Source organism: Carcharhinus amblyrhynchos, unplaced genomic scaffold, assembly GCF_965287045.1.
Source record: "Carcharhinus amblyrhynchos unplaced genomic scaffold, sCarAmb.v2.hapA scaffold_38, whole genome shotgun sequence".
In the NCBI taxonomy this organism is placed as follows: Eukaryota; Metazoa; Chordata; class Chondrichthyes; order Carcharhiniformes; family Carcharhinidae; genus Carcharhinus; species Carcharhinus amblyrhynchos.
Window position 1 is genome coordinate 8,623,043 of NW_027649779.1, and position 15,441 is coordinate 8,638,483.

The following is a 15,441-nucleotide window of genomic DNA, read 5'->3' on the forward strand; positions in this document are numbered from 1 at the left end:
GATTACATGCAGAAGGTTCCCAAGAAGATGCCGTAGCTTCTCCACTCTGGGGACGTACTGGAGAAGGAAGGGACTCTAACGTTGTCCCCTGTATGTATTCTGAGGAGGTCGGTGAGTTTTTCTTTTTGCAATGGTGTGTCGAAAATCTCGATCGATGAGTCAAGCGCAATATCCCGTTCCTACAAGGGTTTTTGTCAAAATAAAAATGAGACCACACACACACCCCTGCGCTCAACTGCTCTTTGGCAGTGGTGGGATTCGAACCCACGCCTCGAAAGAGACTGGAGCATAAATCCAGCGCCTTAGACCGCTCGGCCACACTACCACAGGGGAAAATGTGATAATCCTGTCATTTCACTGCATTGATACTGAAACATGTTAAAATCAGTGGAGTTGGGATGGGCGATGAAGAAATCGTCACCGAATCAGATGGCCCTGAAATGTGCAGCAAACAAAACTCATCTCCAGTCAGAAACACAATGAGCTGCAGTGAAGAGCTGGCTCCATTTAAACTGTCCTTAACCTCGTCTGCTCCTCAGATGGGAGAATATGGCTTCCTGTTGAGTCTGCTGCGAGAAAGGACAGGACACAAGGCGAGACTGAGATTGGTGCCTGCTGCCGGGAAATAACTGATACTTATTGTCACGGATTGGAGGAGAGTAATAAAGCTTCATTTCCTGACTTGCAATCAAAACAGCAGTGAAAGTGGATTTGAAACTGATGTTTTCTCACGAAGATTTGAATCTCACCCACTGCTCTGCTCAGCATTCATTCCTTTAGGTGACTGCAGGATTAATTCTTCGTTCAATGCAATCAAATCCTTTCAAATATTCCAGATTTTTTTTTCCTGTTTCATTTCCAGATTCCTTCATTTATGTTCATCAGCGATAATTTACTAACCTCCAGCCAGAAATTGAACAAAACTGACCCCAGTTGGTGACATCCTTGATTTCTGGATGTTTGCATCTCCTCAAGCCTCTGTCCGCCTTTGTGTCTGTGTGTGTTGCTCTGTGCAGTGGGACAGAGCAACACACTGTGTACATTCCTGTAATCATTACCTGGATCAGGAAGATGAGATATGTTTGTCTCTTTGTACTGTCATCTCTAAACTCCATCTCTGCTCCATGTTGTGTGTCATACATTCGCTTTCCCTGCTGTCCAAATAAAATTCGGGTTCACCAGCTGTCTGTGTGTGGATCAAGCAGGTAACTGACCCTGGGAGCTGAACAGCCAGAGGGAGCTGGAAGAGAGGCAGCGACAGAAACGGGAAGAGAAGGTAAATGACTTGTGCCCTCCGTGATGAATTCCTGCCGTGTGTTACCTTCCAAGTTTCAAAGGAGCCACAGTGATGAGGTTGGTGGGTTTTGGAAATTGAAAGTGCCACATGAGCAGTTTGCGGGACTATTTCACCTCACTGTCCATTTCCTGTTCCAGCTAACAGGAATCACTGCTTTCATAGGCCGAAACAGTCACTTGTGTGTGATATAAACATGGCAATGTGAAAGATAAACTTGTATTTGGTGAATTAAAAAGTCCGAAATACAGTAAAAAGCAGGTGATTCATGGATAAATGAACATTTTAAAACATTTGCATTAACTTCCCTGGTGGTCTAGTGGTTAGGATTCGGCGCTTTCACCACCGTGGTCTGGGTTCGATTCCTGGGCAGGGAATGTAGATTTATTGCTGTACAACAATCTTGCGTTACTTACAGTTCTGTCGGAATCAGTATCAGGGAGATGTACAACAATCCTGTATGACTTACTGGTCTGCAACTCTCAGAATCAATATTCGGCAGATTTCCTTGTTTGCGTCTGAATTGGAAAAGTCACATGTAAAGAACCAAAAAGAAAATAAGAGAGCGATAGGCTAGAAAGTGCTGATGGTACAAAATGCTGATACGGGTTAAAATCTGGCTGTTAATGGGGGAAATTTTATGGTTTCGACCGACACAAATATCTCGCAGATCTCGGCCCAAATCTCTGCTTCAATGACAAGAAAACTTTTAATTGAATAAAATAGGAAACTCTCCCACCTCCAGTGAAGTGGAGGCAGTTTTCACTCAGAAACCAGTAACTGTGAGTTTAACAATGTGGGAAAGAGAAAGACTCAGTTTGAGCGGTGACATTGCGGGAGGAATGGAGAGCTGGAGTTCACCCAGAAAAGCAGCAAAGTTTAAAATCAATGGTGTCCAACGTTGGATGGTCCATTAACGGTGATAATTTAATGTTATTCAGCAGAATCACCACAGGATGGTTTATCACAGATTGATGCTAAAACTTTGAATGGAGTGAACTGCAGTAACATTGAATGCAGTAGAAAGGGCAGCACGGTAGCACAGTGATTAGCACTGATGCCTCACAGCGCCAGGGACTCAGGTCCTCGGGTCACCGTCTGTGCAGAGTTTGCACGTTCTCCCCGTGCCTCCGTGGGTTTCCTCCAGGTGTTCTGGTTTCCGTGTCAATGATGCGTGGGTTAGTTTGATTGGCCATGCTAAATTGGTCCTAGTGTCACAGGGATTAGGAGGGTAAATATGTGGGTTTACGGGGAATAGGGCGTGAGTGGGATTGTTGTGGGTGCGAACTCGATGGGTCCAATGGCCTCTTTCTGGAGGAATCAAAAGAGGTAATGCAAATATACATTGTTTTGGATGAAACAGCAGGTCAACTAAATGTATTTTCACTGCCATGTAAAAACGGACCTGACATCTGCACTGAAATGTGATGAGGTTGGAAAAACTCAGGACGTTACATGGCATGTGTGCATCAGGAAACAAAGATAAACCTTCACCTCCATCACCTTTCATTAACATTGGGAATGTTTAGAAATAGAGGAAGTTTTTTAAAAAGCGAAATCCAACAAGGCGGAAATATAACAACATCTGGCAGGGTGGAAATTGCGAGGGGTATTTGGTCTGTTGCAGATTGTATGAACTGATGTTTGAAGACAGTGCGAGACAAAACGCAGTGCAATTAGCAGAGAAAACCAGCAATGGGATCCTGCCGAAACCCGGGATTGAACCAGGGACCTTTAGATCTTCAGTCTAACGCTCTGCCAACTGAGCTATTTCGGCTGACTGGTAAAGTAGTAGCTTCCGTCTCCCAAATATCCAAGAGAGCAATGATTTCTGCCTATTCGTTTATGCATCATTTTCAGGTGTTGATCTGATTTGCTTTAAACGTCACGAATATTTTTTTCTCGAACATGTTATTCCAAAACTTTAATGCAGTGGGAAACATCATTATTCATTTTGACAGGAGGAACCAGCAAAGACAATGTAATATCAATTGCTGTGGGCAAAAGATGGGCTTCTGGAGCCAGTCTAGTTGTTTCTCCAGTAAACCGGGTCTGCTTGCACTGAGTCATCACCGTGTTTCTGTAGTGTGGTGGTTATCACAAGGTCCAGGTTAATTCTGTAAATACCTGGTTAGAACGAGGACTGATGGGAAGTGTACAGCTTTAGTTAGAAAATGCAAGTCCATCATCTTAATTCTCGATCAGTTAATACAGTCTCACAGTTTGCAATCCTGTTAATATATCACGATGTGGAGATGCCAGTGTTGGATTGAAGTGGGTACAGGAAGCATTCTCACAACACCAGGTTAAAGTAAAACAGAACAATTTGAATTACGAGCTTTTGGAGCGCTGCTCCTTCATCAGAGTGTTTAACTCGGCAGTCAGAAATTCACTGTGTGTGTGCTCTCGAAAGGGGCCACTTGCACACACTGCTTTACCCCAGCAAATTGTTCAGTTGGTAATGTTTCTGTTCGTTGTTCTTGACGAAAACGACACAGGACACAAACCTGCATTCAATCTGAGCTGTGAGACCAAAACACAAATCCACTTTGACTGGAAGAGGCTTGCGCGATGTTGCGTATGAGATTTGAGTGAAAGCATTTGTGAGCATTTGAGGAACGAAAAGACAAAGTGAGGAAATTACAATGCTGCTGAGCGTGAAGGAAGAGAGAGCATGTGGGGTCACTCTCCCAAGAGTAGCACTGGTGGTTCAGTGGTAGAATTCTCGCTTGCCACGCGGGAGGCCGGGGTTCGATTCCCGGCCAATGCGAAGCTTCTTCTATCTCCGTTCACTCTGTGTATTGTAAGCGAATCTCCCGTCAAAATTGGGGGAAAACAAGGGGAAATATTAAGTCTTGGAACTAAATCCTGAGGGCAATAGTCGGAAGGAGGTGCAGTTGTGAACGGTGTTATTGATGATTGAGTGGAAAGTATTGGATCTTTGGGCTACTGGTGGTCAGTTCCCTTCCCTCCCGTTGAATTCCTGCCTTTGATAAAAGACATGGATTCACTTTACCTGCCCGTTCATAGGAGAAACACACTACAGCAGCGCTGCGGGATCAACGGAACTAAAGAGACTTGTATAGAATTGTAAACAGTGCGGTCATGCTGCAGTTCTGGAACAGGTTTTCAGAAATAGAATTGTGGTCACTGACACACTAGTTTAGAATATATTTAACTGCTGTTGTCTCAGTCTCTGTGGCGCAATTGGTCAGCGCGTTCGGCTGTTAACCGAAAGGTTGGTGGTTCGAGACCACCCAGGGACGGAATTTTACTATTTTCTCACCATCAGCATTCACGGGTAAACAGTTGCGTGCTTCAACTCATTGAAAAGTCTGGAACTACGAGAGAGAATTTGGTAGTGTACAAGCCGAGACATTGTATGTACCTCTGATTCTGTGCGTGCCCTTGTTTCTTTCGAGTTACCAGGATCTCTATATGTCTGCGCCTGAATCTAGTGTGCCCCTGCTTCTATATGTGTCCCTGAATCTGTGTATGCCCCCCTGTATCTCTGTTGGCTCCAATACCTGTGTGTGTGTGTGTGTGTGTGTGTGTGTGTGTGTGTGTGTGCATCCCTGTAAATGTCTGATTCTTTGTGTTTTTTTTATGACTAAACCGTGAAAATGTCTGACAAACGAATTGCAGAGGGCAGCAATGTTTACCCACTAAGATTCTGAATTTGATTAACGTCTGATAACTGCATCGAATGTACAATTTGAAGTTTCAAATAATCCCAACTTCAGTCTCCAGACATTATCTCCCAATGGGAAATGAAGAACACGGTTTATCTGCGGTGCCTGGTTATAAAAAGGGCGAATACGCCAGCCGAGATCCTTCTACAAACTCCAATCTCGGACAATATCGTTCAATATTCATATTTCAGTAACCGGTTCGCAGGCTTACAAGCACCAGCGCCTGCAGTCTCTGTGGTCCGCCAGCAGATGGCGGTGATGTATCACTTTAGTCACAAGACCGTGCAGCAGGTTTGAGAAGATATTTGAGGAACATTTATTTCCCTGTCTCCATGGAAAGGGAACAATTAGTAAAGCAATGGCATTAATATCTCTGTCAGTAACATTCACAGGGAAATCTGGCCAAGAAGAGCGAATTTAATACTTGTGTTCATATTTACCTTCCGGCTAGTGAACATGTCGATTACCAGCTAATTATTGTATAACCTTACATTTTAGTGATTTAAAGATGTGTCTATTTTCTCATGAAGACATTATCAAATAATATTTCATTATAATTGGACACATATCTCTTTTCCGCGGGATTTTCCATTCCTCGGCGCTCATTTTTTTCCCTTAGTCCGTTTAGAAATCCAGCCGAACCCTGCCTCTATGTTATGTTCTGTGTATATTTAAAATGTAGTTGCTTGTTATAATTTTTGACTTCAGCACAATTCGCGCCCTAACTCACTCTGATCTACAACACACACTGTAAATTGCATGAGCGCCTCAAAATGACTTACTGTGCACTGATTTGAGTTATTAGCTCATTATACCAATCTCACTGTCGAATGCTGACACGGGATTTTATTACGTGTAATCGCAGACAATCCAATTTTCTGTTCCGAGCTGCAATCTGACTCTGAATGTAACTCAATGGGAGTTTGGGGCTAGTATTTCATGGACATTATCATCTCAGTATCCATCACAATTTCCCATGCCCTCCGCAACCCCCTCCCTCCACACCCCCAAACCCTCCCTCCCCCCACCTCCATCCCCTCCCCCACAAACCACAACCCGTCGCCCCCCCCCCCCCCCCACACCCCCGCCCCGGCCGCAAACCAACACCATTTATTAATCTCGATTCCACGTCTTCAATTCGCCATCATTAGTTTTAATATTTATCAATGAGTTGGAGCGATGGAGGGTGAGGGGGCGGGGCTAAATACGCGGGGGTTCAGTGAGGTTTCAGAACTGGTGGAGTCACCAACTCCCACCCACTTTGACACGGTGCTACTCCATTCTGGAACGGGATTGATGATAAACTGTCAGCTAAACAGAACATTATACTCACCATGTAATCAGTTTCTGGAGGTGAATGTATGTGAAAGAAAAGGAAGGGAATATCATTTACTGCAGATGATAGAATGACTGTGTGACTATATCTGTAGTGACAGTGACCTGGGATGAATCAATGGAGACGGTAATGATGATCAATGAGATACAAATCTCAGATACCACAGCAGAACTGTGAAAAGCTAATGTTGTTCAGCAGATTTCCCACAAGAAGCTATAGAAGAGGCAGAGGCTACGAATGATCTTTGAATGTGGTGAGCTACAGTGAAATGTAGTGGAGTAGAATGTATTATTATTCATTTTGACAGGAGGAAACAGCAAGGGGAATGTAAATATAAATTGCCGGGATTGGGCCAATGGGATCATTTTGTTTCTCCAGGTAGTTCAAACTGACACAATGATCGCTCCTGTTTTCCATCAGGAAGGAATTTCAGCCCCTCCGAAATCTTGTGCTGGTCGGCAGCAATAAAAATCTACATTCCCTAACCGGGAATCGAACCCGAGCCGCGGCGCTGAGAGCGCTGAATCCTAATCACTAGACCACCAGGAAAGGTGCGAGCAGCTGTCTTAATCTGACCCATACACTGCAGCGTTTTTCAAATTCTCCAGAACGGCTTGTCGAAGAAAAAAAATGTTTTGATAGAACAGGAATGACTCCTTCAGCCAACAGCAAATTACTGCAGATGCTGGAACTTAAAAAAAAACTTAAAATGCTGGAAAATCTCACCAGGCATGACGGCATCTCTGGAGAGAGAATGTAAGACAATGTAATTGAGTCTAAACTGCCCTCTGAAATGGCCCAACAACATAGTTAGTTCAGTGGGAAATAGGGATGGACAACAAATGCCGACAATGAAATCTATATTGTGTTAGCTGCATTTTATGAAATAATTAATAATTTTCATTTTGTTTCATTTCATGTCAGACAGGGTGACATATTCGGGGCACTTAATATTTAAAACCTGAGCCCTTTAACTATTGAGACAGTTGTGGTTCAGTCACAGAAAAGTGATCCACTGTGATCCAAAGGAAGGAATTGTAGTTGCTGGAAATCCCACCTCAAAACGGAAAATGTTGGAAGATTCATCAGTTTCAACAGCTTCTGTGGAGAGGGAAAGAGAGGGAATGATACAGGTTGCTGATCTTTGACCCTAACTGGAAGAAATTGATGCTTTAATGGTTTACAAACAAGTACAGCGTCAAGGAAAATAGAGAGAGAGAGGAGGAAAGAACAAATAGTCTTTAGATAGGATGGAAGGCTGGAGTGATTGAATTACAATGGAGATGATTGTTGTTTCCACTGACACAATCTCGCAGATCTGGGTTTAAAACTCATAATAAATGAGAACAAAATCTCTCGCTGAGTTCAGCGCTAAACTCACCGTCTTCCAGTGATCTGGAGGCAGTTTTCATTCACAGCTGTGAGATGAACAAGGCAGAAAGGAGAGAGGGACTCAGTTTGAGCCGTGACACTTCTGGGGGAACAGAGATCTGGAATTCACCCAGGAATGAGGCAAAGTCTAAAAATTATTAACGCCCAACGTGGGGCTCGAGCCCACGACCCTGAGATAAAGAGTCTCATGCTCTACCGACTGAGCTAGCCGGGCACATATCCTAGAGTCCTTTCCTTAACCTGAAATGCATGGAGAAAATATGGCTTTTCCATTTGGTGTCTCAGTTTGTTCAGATTTCAGTTTACAATGAATCATAAGAACATGAGAAATAGGAGCAGGAGTAGGCCATCTAGCCCCACGAGCCTGCCCCGCCATTCAATAAGATCATGGCTGATCTGAAGTGGCTCAGTTCCACTTTCCCGCTTTCTCCCCATAACCCTTAATCCCCTTGCCTACCAAAAACCTACCTACCCGTGTCTTAAGTATATTTAGCGAGGTAGCCTCCACCACTTCAACGGGCAGAGAATTCCAGAGATTCATCACCCTTTGAGTGAAGAAGTTCCTCCTCAACTCCGTTCTAAACTGCACCCCCCCCCCCTTATTTTGAGGCTGTGCCCTCTAGTTCTGCTGTCCTTTCTGAGACAGAATCCCCAAAGTTTCTATCCATCCCTCTCAATCATCAATTACATCAATCACATCTTTCAATTCTGAGCTTCACCTTTCCCAAACATTCCAAACTCCTCTTACATCATTCACCTTCTTTTTTTTGTTCGTAATAATTTAGCCAGGGGAGGGGCCGGCGGAAAAACCTTCTCAAGATTTTCATGTCACACTGTTTCCCAGTTTCAGATGTTTCAATAAGATCATCTCTGATTATTCTAAACTCCAGAGCGAACAGACTCATCCCACTGAATCTCTCCTCTCAGGAGAAACACAGAAATCAATCGCCCCACAGCGTCTGTGAAGGGAACAACATCTAAATCTTCCGGCTGGATGAACTGGCATCGGAGCTGGAGAAGTCAGAGATGTAACACTCTGAAGATGATAAACTCTGAAGAACATACATGTCAGATACACACACAGCACACATGTCAAATCATGTCACTTCCAAGTTGCGTCTTTTAACTTTCTGCTCTCCACCTCAGACATTTCCACATTCATCAAAAATCCCCCACCTCAAACCCGATCCTGCTCCTCAATCCACCGATAATGTTACTCGCACCGCAACGAGCTGGTAGCATTTGGCTCTATTGCTCAGTGGTTAGAGCACTGGTCTTCTAAACCAGGGGCCGCGAGTTCAATTCTCGCTGGAGCCTCCAGGCAAAGTTTAGCTGATATAAACTGTAGGAAAAAGGCAAGTAATACTCAGAAGCGAAACAGAGTGTTCTTATGAGTGGAGGGGCAGATTAGGTGCTAATTTGGAAAGCAAAACGATATTCGTCTTCGCGAAAAGAAATCGAAAGAGCAGAACATGTTTGACAAGCTGATAAATATAAATGTTGATATTAATGGAATAGATGCGTTTGTACAAGGAATGCTTAAAGTTAGCATGTAGGTGCAGCAGATATTTGGAAGGGAAATTACATTTTGTTCTCATTGCCGGCAGACTGGAGTTTAAAAATAACGAGGTGTTTCTGCTGTTACACAGGATTTTGTGGAAACCAGGTTGAATATTCTGTGCAGATGTGACTTTCACATTTAAAAAGGGATATGCTTTGCATTAGAAACGGTAAAGCAAAGGTTCACCAGATTGTTCCCTGGGGTCAGTGAGTTGTCCTGAAATGAAATTCTCTGGAGTTTAGAAGAATAAGCGGTGATCTCTTTAAACTTACACAGTTCTGATTCGGTTTGATAGGATGGATGCTGAGAGATTTTCTTTTTCTCTGCTGGTCGGGAATCTAACCCCCTGCGGCACAGATCACCGGCTGGTCATTTAGGGCTAAGATAAGGAGAAACTACTTCACTCAAAGGGCAAGAATCTTTGGTATTTTCTGTGCCTGACAGTTATGTATGCCCCATCATCGAGCACATTTAAGGTTGTGATAAACAGGTTTCTGATCTCTTGGAGAATTCAGGGATATGGGGAACTGGTGGAAAAACTAAGTTGTATCCCAAGATCAGCCATGATGGTATTGAATGGTGGAAATCTCTGATGGACCGAGTGGTCTGTTCCTCCTCCTATGATTCCTGTTAGAATAAAAACAGAAAGGACTGGAATTTCTCAGCAGGGTTTGCAATAAATGTGGAGTTAAGTTTCCGAGTTCAATATGATTCTCTTCAAACGAGTAACTGAGTGTGAATTATAACAACTAGCACAACATCGAGACTGCAAACACTTCCAGTATCACTTCTATCTGTCTTTTTGAGCACACACTACTATCAGATATTTCAGATGGTGATTAACCATATTAGTCTGCACCTATAAACCCATTAAATTCTGTTGGAGACTGAACGAAATGCGAATAAATGCTCGGTGTCAAAATCGAACTTTCCCGTCAGTGCACTTTATTTCACAGAAAACATTTGAGGGTGAAATCAGAGCAGTGATAACATGTCTTTAACATCGAGATTCAGGTAAGGTTAAGCAACAAACTGAAATCAAACAATTTTCCCTTCCCCAACATGAGAAAGCTTAATAAATGCTCCTACCTGGATTCGAACCGGGGACTTTCCGCGTGTGAGGCGAATGTAATAACCACTACACTACAGAAACAGCGTGAAATGTGGTGGAGCGAATCTGCCTGTCTGCAATGTTCAACTGCGCTGTGTCGCTGCAGGTTCCGATGGTTAGACTGAGAGCCCATGTCACAGAATTCAGGAAGATAACCGTTACTTTCAATCTGATTGTACAACTTATCCCCAACATCAACATTTAAAAACGTTCGTCTCGCAAATATCTAAGGGAGCAATGAGCAATGCCCATTCATTAATGCATCATTTTCATCTTCCTTCCAATAATCATCCGCATTTTGTATCCTGTCGCTCCCCTTTTTTCTTTGTACTTAAAATCTGATATTTCCAATTCAGATACTAAAGAGGAAATCTCCCTGATACTGATTCCGCCAGAACTGGTGCAGACCGGGAAGTAACACAGGATTGTTGTACAGCAATAAATCTACATTCCCTGACCGGGAATACGAACCCGGGCCGCGGCGGTGAGAGCGCCAAATCCTAACCACTAGACCACCAGGGAAGATGATAAACGATTTATAAAATATTAATTTATCCATGAACCACCTGCCTTTTGTTTTGTTTCTGTCTTTTTATTCACCAAATACAAGTTTCTCCTTCACATTGTCATGTTTATATCACACACAAGTGATATAAACTACTGGCCACAGTGCAGAATGCAAACCACTGATCCAACAGGGAAGCTGACAGTAACTTTCCCAATCAGCGGATCATCGTCATTTTAGCCTTTCTCTTCCTTCTCTTCCGTCACACAATAGGTAGGTTTCCCATTATAAAAACATACTCTGCTTATTTCCACACTTGACACCTGTCATCGAGCCCATGGTGGTGAAAACGATGGCGTTGCACCATTGGAACACCTGGGTTCCGCCATCACCAGCTCAGTGTTACCTTGTTACTCCGGGACCCGGCAGTCAGAGTGTTCTCCCACCCCCAGTAAGTCCCCAGAGTTCAGAAGCTGTGACATCTTCTTCAGAGCCTTCAGCGTATACCCGATGGAGACGAATATCACGCGAAGGCCACCTCCACGCCCCCACTACTTCCCTTCAAAAAATAGAGCAACAGGAAATTAAGAAACGACGAGCTTAAGGGCAGTTTAAATGATGGTGTCCCTTCAGTGCAGCTCATTGTGTTTCTAAAGTGAGATGATTTCTGTTTGTTACACAGTTCAGGCTGACCTGATTCAGAGAAGGATCAGGCTCAATCCTCCCGATGGCCTTTCCCAACTCCATTTCTTTAAACGAATTTCAGTAACATTTCCGTTAAATAATATGACTGTGACATATGTCAATGTGGTTGTATGGCCGAGCGGTATAAGGCTCCAATCTCCGTGGAGGTGTGGGTTCGAATCCCAACGCGAGCGGAATTGATTTAAACTTTGATCCTTACTGCTTTTGTAAGATTGAATGCAGGAGTGTGTGCAGTGTCGTTTTCGTCATGTGATTCTTCTATGAAATGTGCGCCTTTTCCTCTAGTTCACTTACAGTATTACTTGTATCTGACTGTTTGAGCACACACTACTATCAGAAATTTCTGATGGTGATTAACCATATTCGTCTGCACCTATAAACCCATTAAATTCTGTTGGAGACTGAACGAGATGCGAATAAATGCTCGGTGTCAAAATCGAACTTCCCCGTCAGTGCACCTTATTTCACAGGAAGTATTTGAGGATGAAATCAGAGAAATGATAACATGTCTTTAACATCGAGGTTCGGATAATGTGTAGCAACAAACTGAAACCAAATAGTTTCCCTTCCCCGACATAAGCAAGCTTAATGATTGTTCCTGCCCGGTTTCGGGCCGGGGACCTTTCGCGTGTGAGGCGAACGTGATAACCACTACACTACAGAAACAACTGGAAAGCTAATGGAGCAAATCAGCCTGTCTGCAATGTTCAACTGCGCTGTGTTGCTGCAGGTTCCGATAGTCAGACTGAGAGCCCATGTCACTGAATTCAGGAAGATAACCGTTACTTTCAATCTGATTGTACAACTTATCCCGAACAGCAAAATTTAAAAGCGTTCGTCTCGCAAATATCTAAGGGAGCAATGATTTCTACCCATTCATTAATGCATCATTTTCATCTTTCTTCGAATACTCTCAGCATTTGTATCATCAGCGCTTTGTAACCTGTCGCTCCCTTTTATCTTTGTTCTTTAAATGTGACATTTCCAATTCAGATACTAAAGAGGAAATCTCCCTGATACTGATTCCGACAGAACTGGTGCAGATCGGGAAGTGACGCAGGATTGTTGTACAGCAATAAATCTACATTCCCTGACCGGGAATCGAACCCGGGCCGTGACGGTGAAAGCGCCGAATCCTAACCACTAGACCACCAGGGAAGCTGGCTAATAGTAAAATATTAATTTATCCATGCGCCACCTGCCTTTTGTTTTATTTCTACACGGGGACACAATCCCAGGATAAGGTGCTGATGATTCAGGGCTGAGATGAGGAGAAATTGCTTCACTCAAAGGCTCGTGAATCTTCCGAATTCTCTACTCCAGAGGTTTCTGATGTTCCATCATTGAACACATTTCAGTTTGGGTTAGACAGATTTATGATCATTCCAGGAATGAATGGAAGCAGGAATATGGAATTGGAACAAATGCTTAGCCACAAGTTCATGTTTCAATTGTATTTTTTTATGTTTAAAGGTATAATGGAAGCATATATATAAATATATATGATATATATATGTAATGGTGTACTGATATATATGTATGTATATATAATGTTATATGTAATATGTTTGAAGTCAATCGTCATTAAATAATGTTGGTAATACCAGATAACAGTACAGCCGGGAACAATTCACAGCTATTTTTTATTGGCACCCACGGACCCATTGCCAACAGGCAACTGTTTACCCGTGAATGCTGATGGTGAGGAAATAGTAAAATTCCGTCCCTGCGTAGTCTCGAACCACCAACCTTTCGGTTAATAGCCGAACACGCTAACCAATTGCGCCATAGAGACTGAGACAGCAGCAATTTGTGACCAATGATCACGCAATCTGAAGCTTAATTTCATTATTCATGCACTGGGCTTTGCTTTTATAAGGGCTACAATTAACCTTGTCTCATTTATGACTGTTCATGGCAGTGTTCACTACAATCACACATTTGGTGCAGTCTTGTACAGTAATGCACTATGCCATGTCTCTTTATATACTGCGTTTGACTCATTTGAATCATTATTGCAATAGACTTTGCAACTGTGTACACTACATTACATGCCGCTTCATTTATTAATACATGTAGACATGCCATGATAAATGCTACAAATCATCGTCTCTGAACTATTATTACTTAGTCAAGAGTTCACTTACGTTACATTAGGTTCCATCTCAGATATTATTGTGCTAGGCTCGATGTCATGCACTACTGAACACACCGGTGTATCACTGAAAAAGAAGACACTTTCTCACTAATTGTTTTTCTATAAAATGTGTCTAATAGATGGAATCGAACCAAGAGCGAGTGAGAAGAATAGATGGATATGAACTAAAAAGTGCAATATAATTGTGTGGATGAAATTGTGTTATAGATCAGAGTGAGTTAGGGCTCGAATTGTGCTGAAGTTAAAAATTATAACAAGGAACTATATTTACATATACACAGAACATATTATAGAAGCAGGGTTCGGCTGGATTTCTGAACGGACTAAGGAAAAAAATGAGAGCCGAGGAATGGAAAATCCAGCGAAAAAGAGACTTGTGTCCAATTATAATGAAATATTATTTGATAATGTCTGGATGATAAAATGGACAAATCTTTAAATCACTAAAAGGTAAGGTTATTCAATAATTAGTTGGTAATTGACATGTTCAGTAACCGGAAGGTAAATATGAATGCAAGTATTAAATTCACTATCCTTCGGCCAGATTTTCCTGTGAATGTTACTGACAGATATTAATGCCATTGCTTTACTGATTGTTCCCTTTCCATGGAAACAGGGAAATAAATTTTCCTCAAATATCTTCTCAAACCTGCTGCACTGACCTTGGGATTAAAGTGATACAACACCACCATCTGCTGGCGGACAACAGCGACTGCAGGCGCTGATACTTGTGAGTCTGAGAACCGGTTACTGAAATATGAATATTGAACGATATTGTCCGAGATCGGAGTTTGTAGAAGGATCTCGGCTGGCGTATTCGCCCTTTTTATAACCAGGCACCGCAGATAAATCGTGTTCTTCATTTCCCATTGGGAGATAATGTCTGGAGATTGAAGTTGGGATTATTTGAAACTTCAAACTGTACATTCGATGCAGTTATCAGACGGTAATCAAATTCAGAATCTTAGTGGGTAAACATTGCTGCCCTCTGCAATTCGTTTGTCAGACATTTTCACGGTTTAGTCTCAAAAAAGGCACAAAGAATCAGACATTTACAGGGACACACACACACACACACACACACACACACACACACACACACACACACACACACACGCACACGCAGGTATTGGAGCCTACAGAGATACAGGGGGGCATACACAGATTCAGGGACACATATAGATGTAGGGGCACACTAGATTCAGGCGCAGACATATAGAGATCCTCGTAACTCGAAAAATACAAGGGCACACACAGAATCAGAGGCATATACAATGTCTCAGCTTGTACACTGCCGAATTCTCTCTCGTAGTTCCAGACTTTTCAATGAGTTCAAGCAGGCAACTGTTTGCCCGTGAATGCTGATAGTGAGAAAAATAGCAAAAATCCGTCCCTGAGTGGTCTTGAACCACCAACCTTTCGATTAACAGCCGAACACGCTGACCAATTGCGCCACATAGACAGCAGTAATTAAATATATTCTAAACTAGTGTGTCACTGGCCGCAATTCTATTTCTGAAAACCTGTTCCAGAACTGCAGCATGACCGCACTGTTTACAATTCGATGCAAGTCTCTTTAGTTCCGTTGATCCTGCAGCACTGCTGGAGTGTGTTTCTCCTATGAACGGGCAGGTAAAATGAATCCATGTCTCTCATCACAGGCAGGAAGGGAACTAACGACCAGTAG

General features: G+C 42.8%; 1 protein-coding gene and 10 non-coding genes across 11 annotated transcripts in view; 3 read left to right on the forward strand and 8 right to left on the reverse strand.

The window, feature by feature from the left end:
- LOC145362485 (uncharacterized) overlaps nt 1–15,441 on the reverse strand; it is a 238,897-nt gene that overhangs the window by 42,153 nt on the left and 181,303 nt on the right. The window lies entirely within an intron of this gene.
- On the reverse strand, nt 244–325 carry trnai-uau (transfer RNA isoleucine (anticodon UAU)). The gene has a single exon. It is a non-coding gene; the product is annotated as a tRNA-Ile (tRNA).
- On the reverse strand, nt 2,999–3,071 carry trnaf-gaa (transfer RNA phenylalanine (anticodon GAA)). Its single transcript has one exon. It is a non-coding gene; the product is annotated as a tRNA-Phe (tRNA).
- trnag-gcc (transfer RNA glycine (anticodon GCC)) lies at nt 3,994–4,064 on the forward strand. Its single transcript has one exon. It is a non-coding gene; the product is annotated as a tRNA-Gly (tRNA).
- trnan-guu (transfer RNA asparagine (anticodon GUU)) lies at nt 4,487–4,560 on the forward strand. The gene has a single exon. It is a non-coding gene; the product is annotated as a tRNA-Asn (tRNA).
- On the reverse strand, nt 7,856–7,928 carry trnak-cuu (transfer RNA lysine (anticodon CUU)). Its single transcript has one exon. It is a non-coding gene; the product is annotated as a tRNA-Lys (tRNA).
- Nucleotides 8,959–9,031, forward strand: trnar-ucu (transfer RNA arginine (anticodon UCU)). Its single transcript has one exon. It is a non-coding gene; the product is annotated as a tRNA-Arg (tRNA).
- Nucleotides 10,836–10,908, reverse strand: trnae-cuc (transfer RNA glutamic acid (anticodon CUC)). Its single transcript has one exon. It is a non-coding gene; the product is annotated as a tRNA-Glu (tRNA).
- Nucleotides 12,190–12,262, reverse strand: trnav-cac (transfer RNA valine (anticodon CAC)). Its single transcript has one exon. It is a non-coding gene; the product is annotated as a tRNA-Val (tRNA).
- Nucleotides 12,683–12,754, reverse strand: trnae-uuc (transfer RNA glutamic acid (anticodon UUC)). Its single transcript has one exon. It is a non-coding gene; the product is annotated as a tRNA-Glu (tRNA).
- Nucleotides 15,143–15,216, reverse strand: trnan-guu (transfer RNA asparagine (anticodon GUU)). The gene has a single exon. It is a non-coding gene; the product is annotated as a tRNA-Asn (tRNA).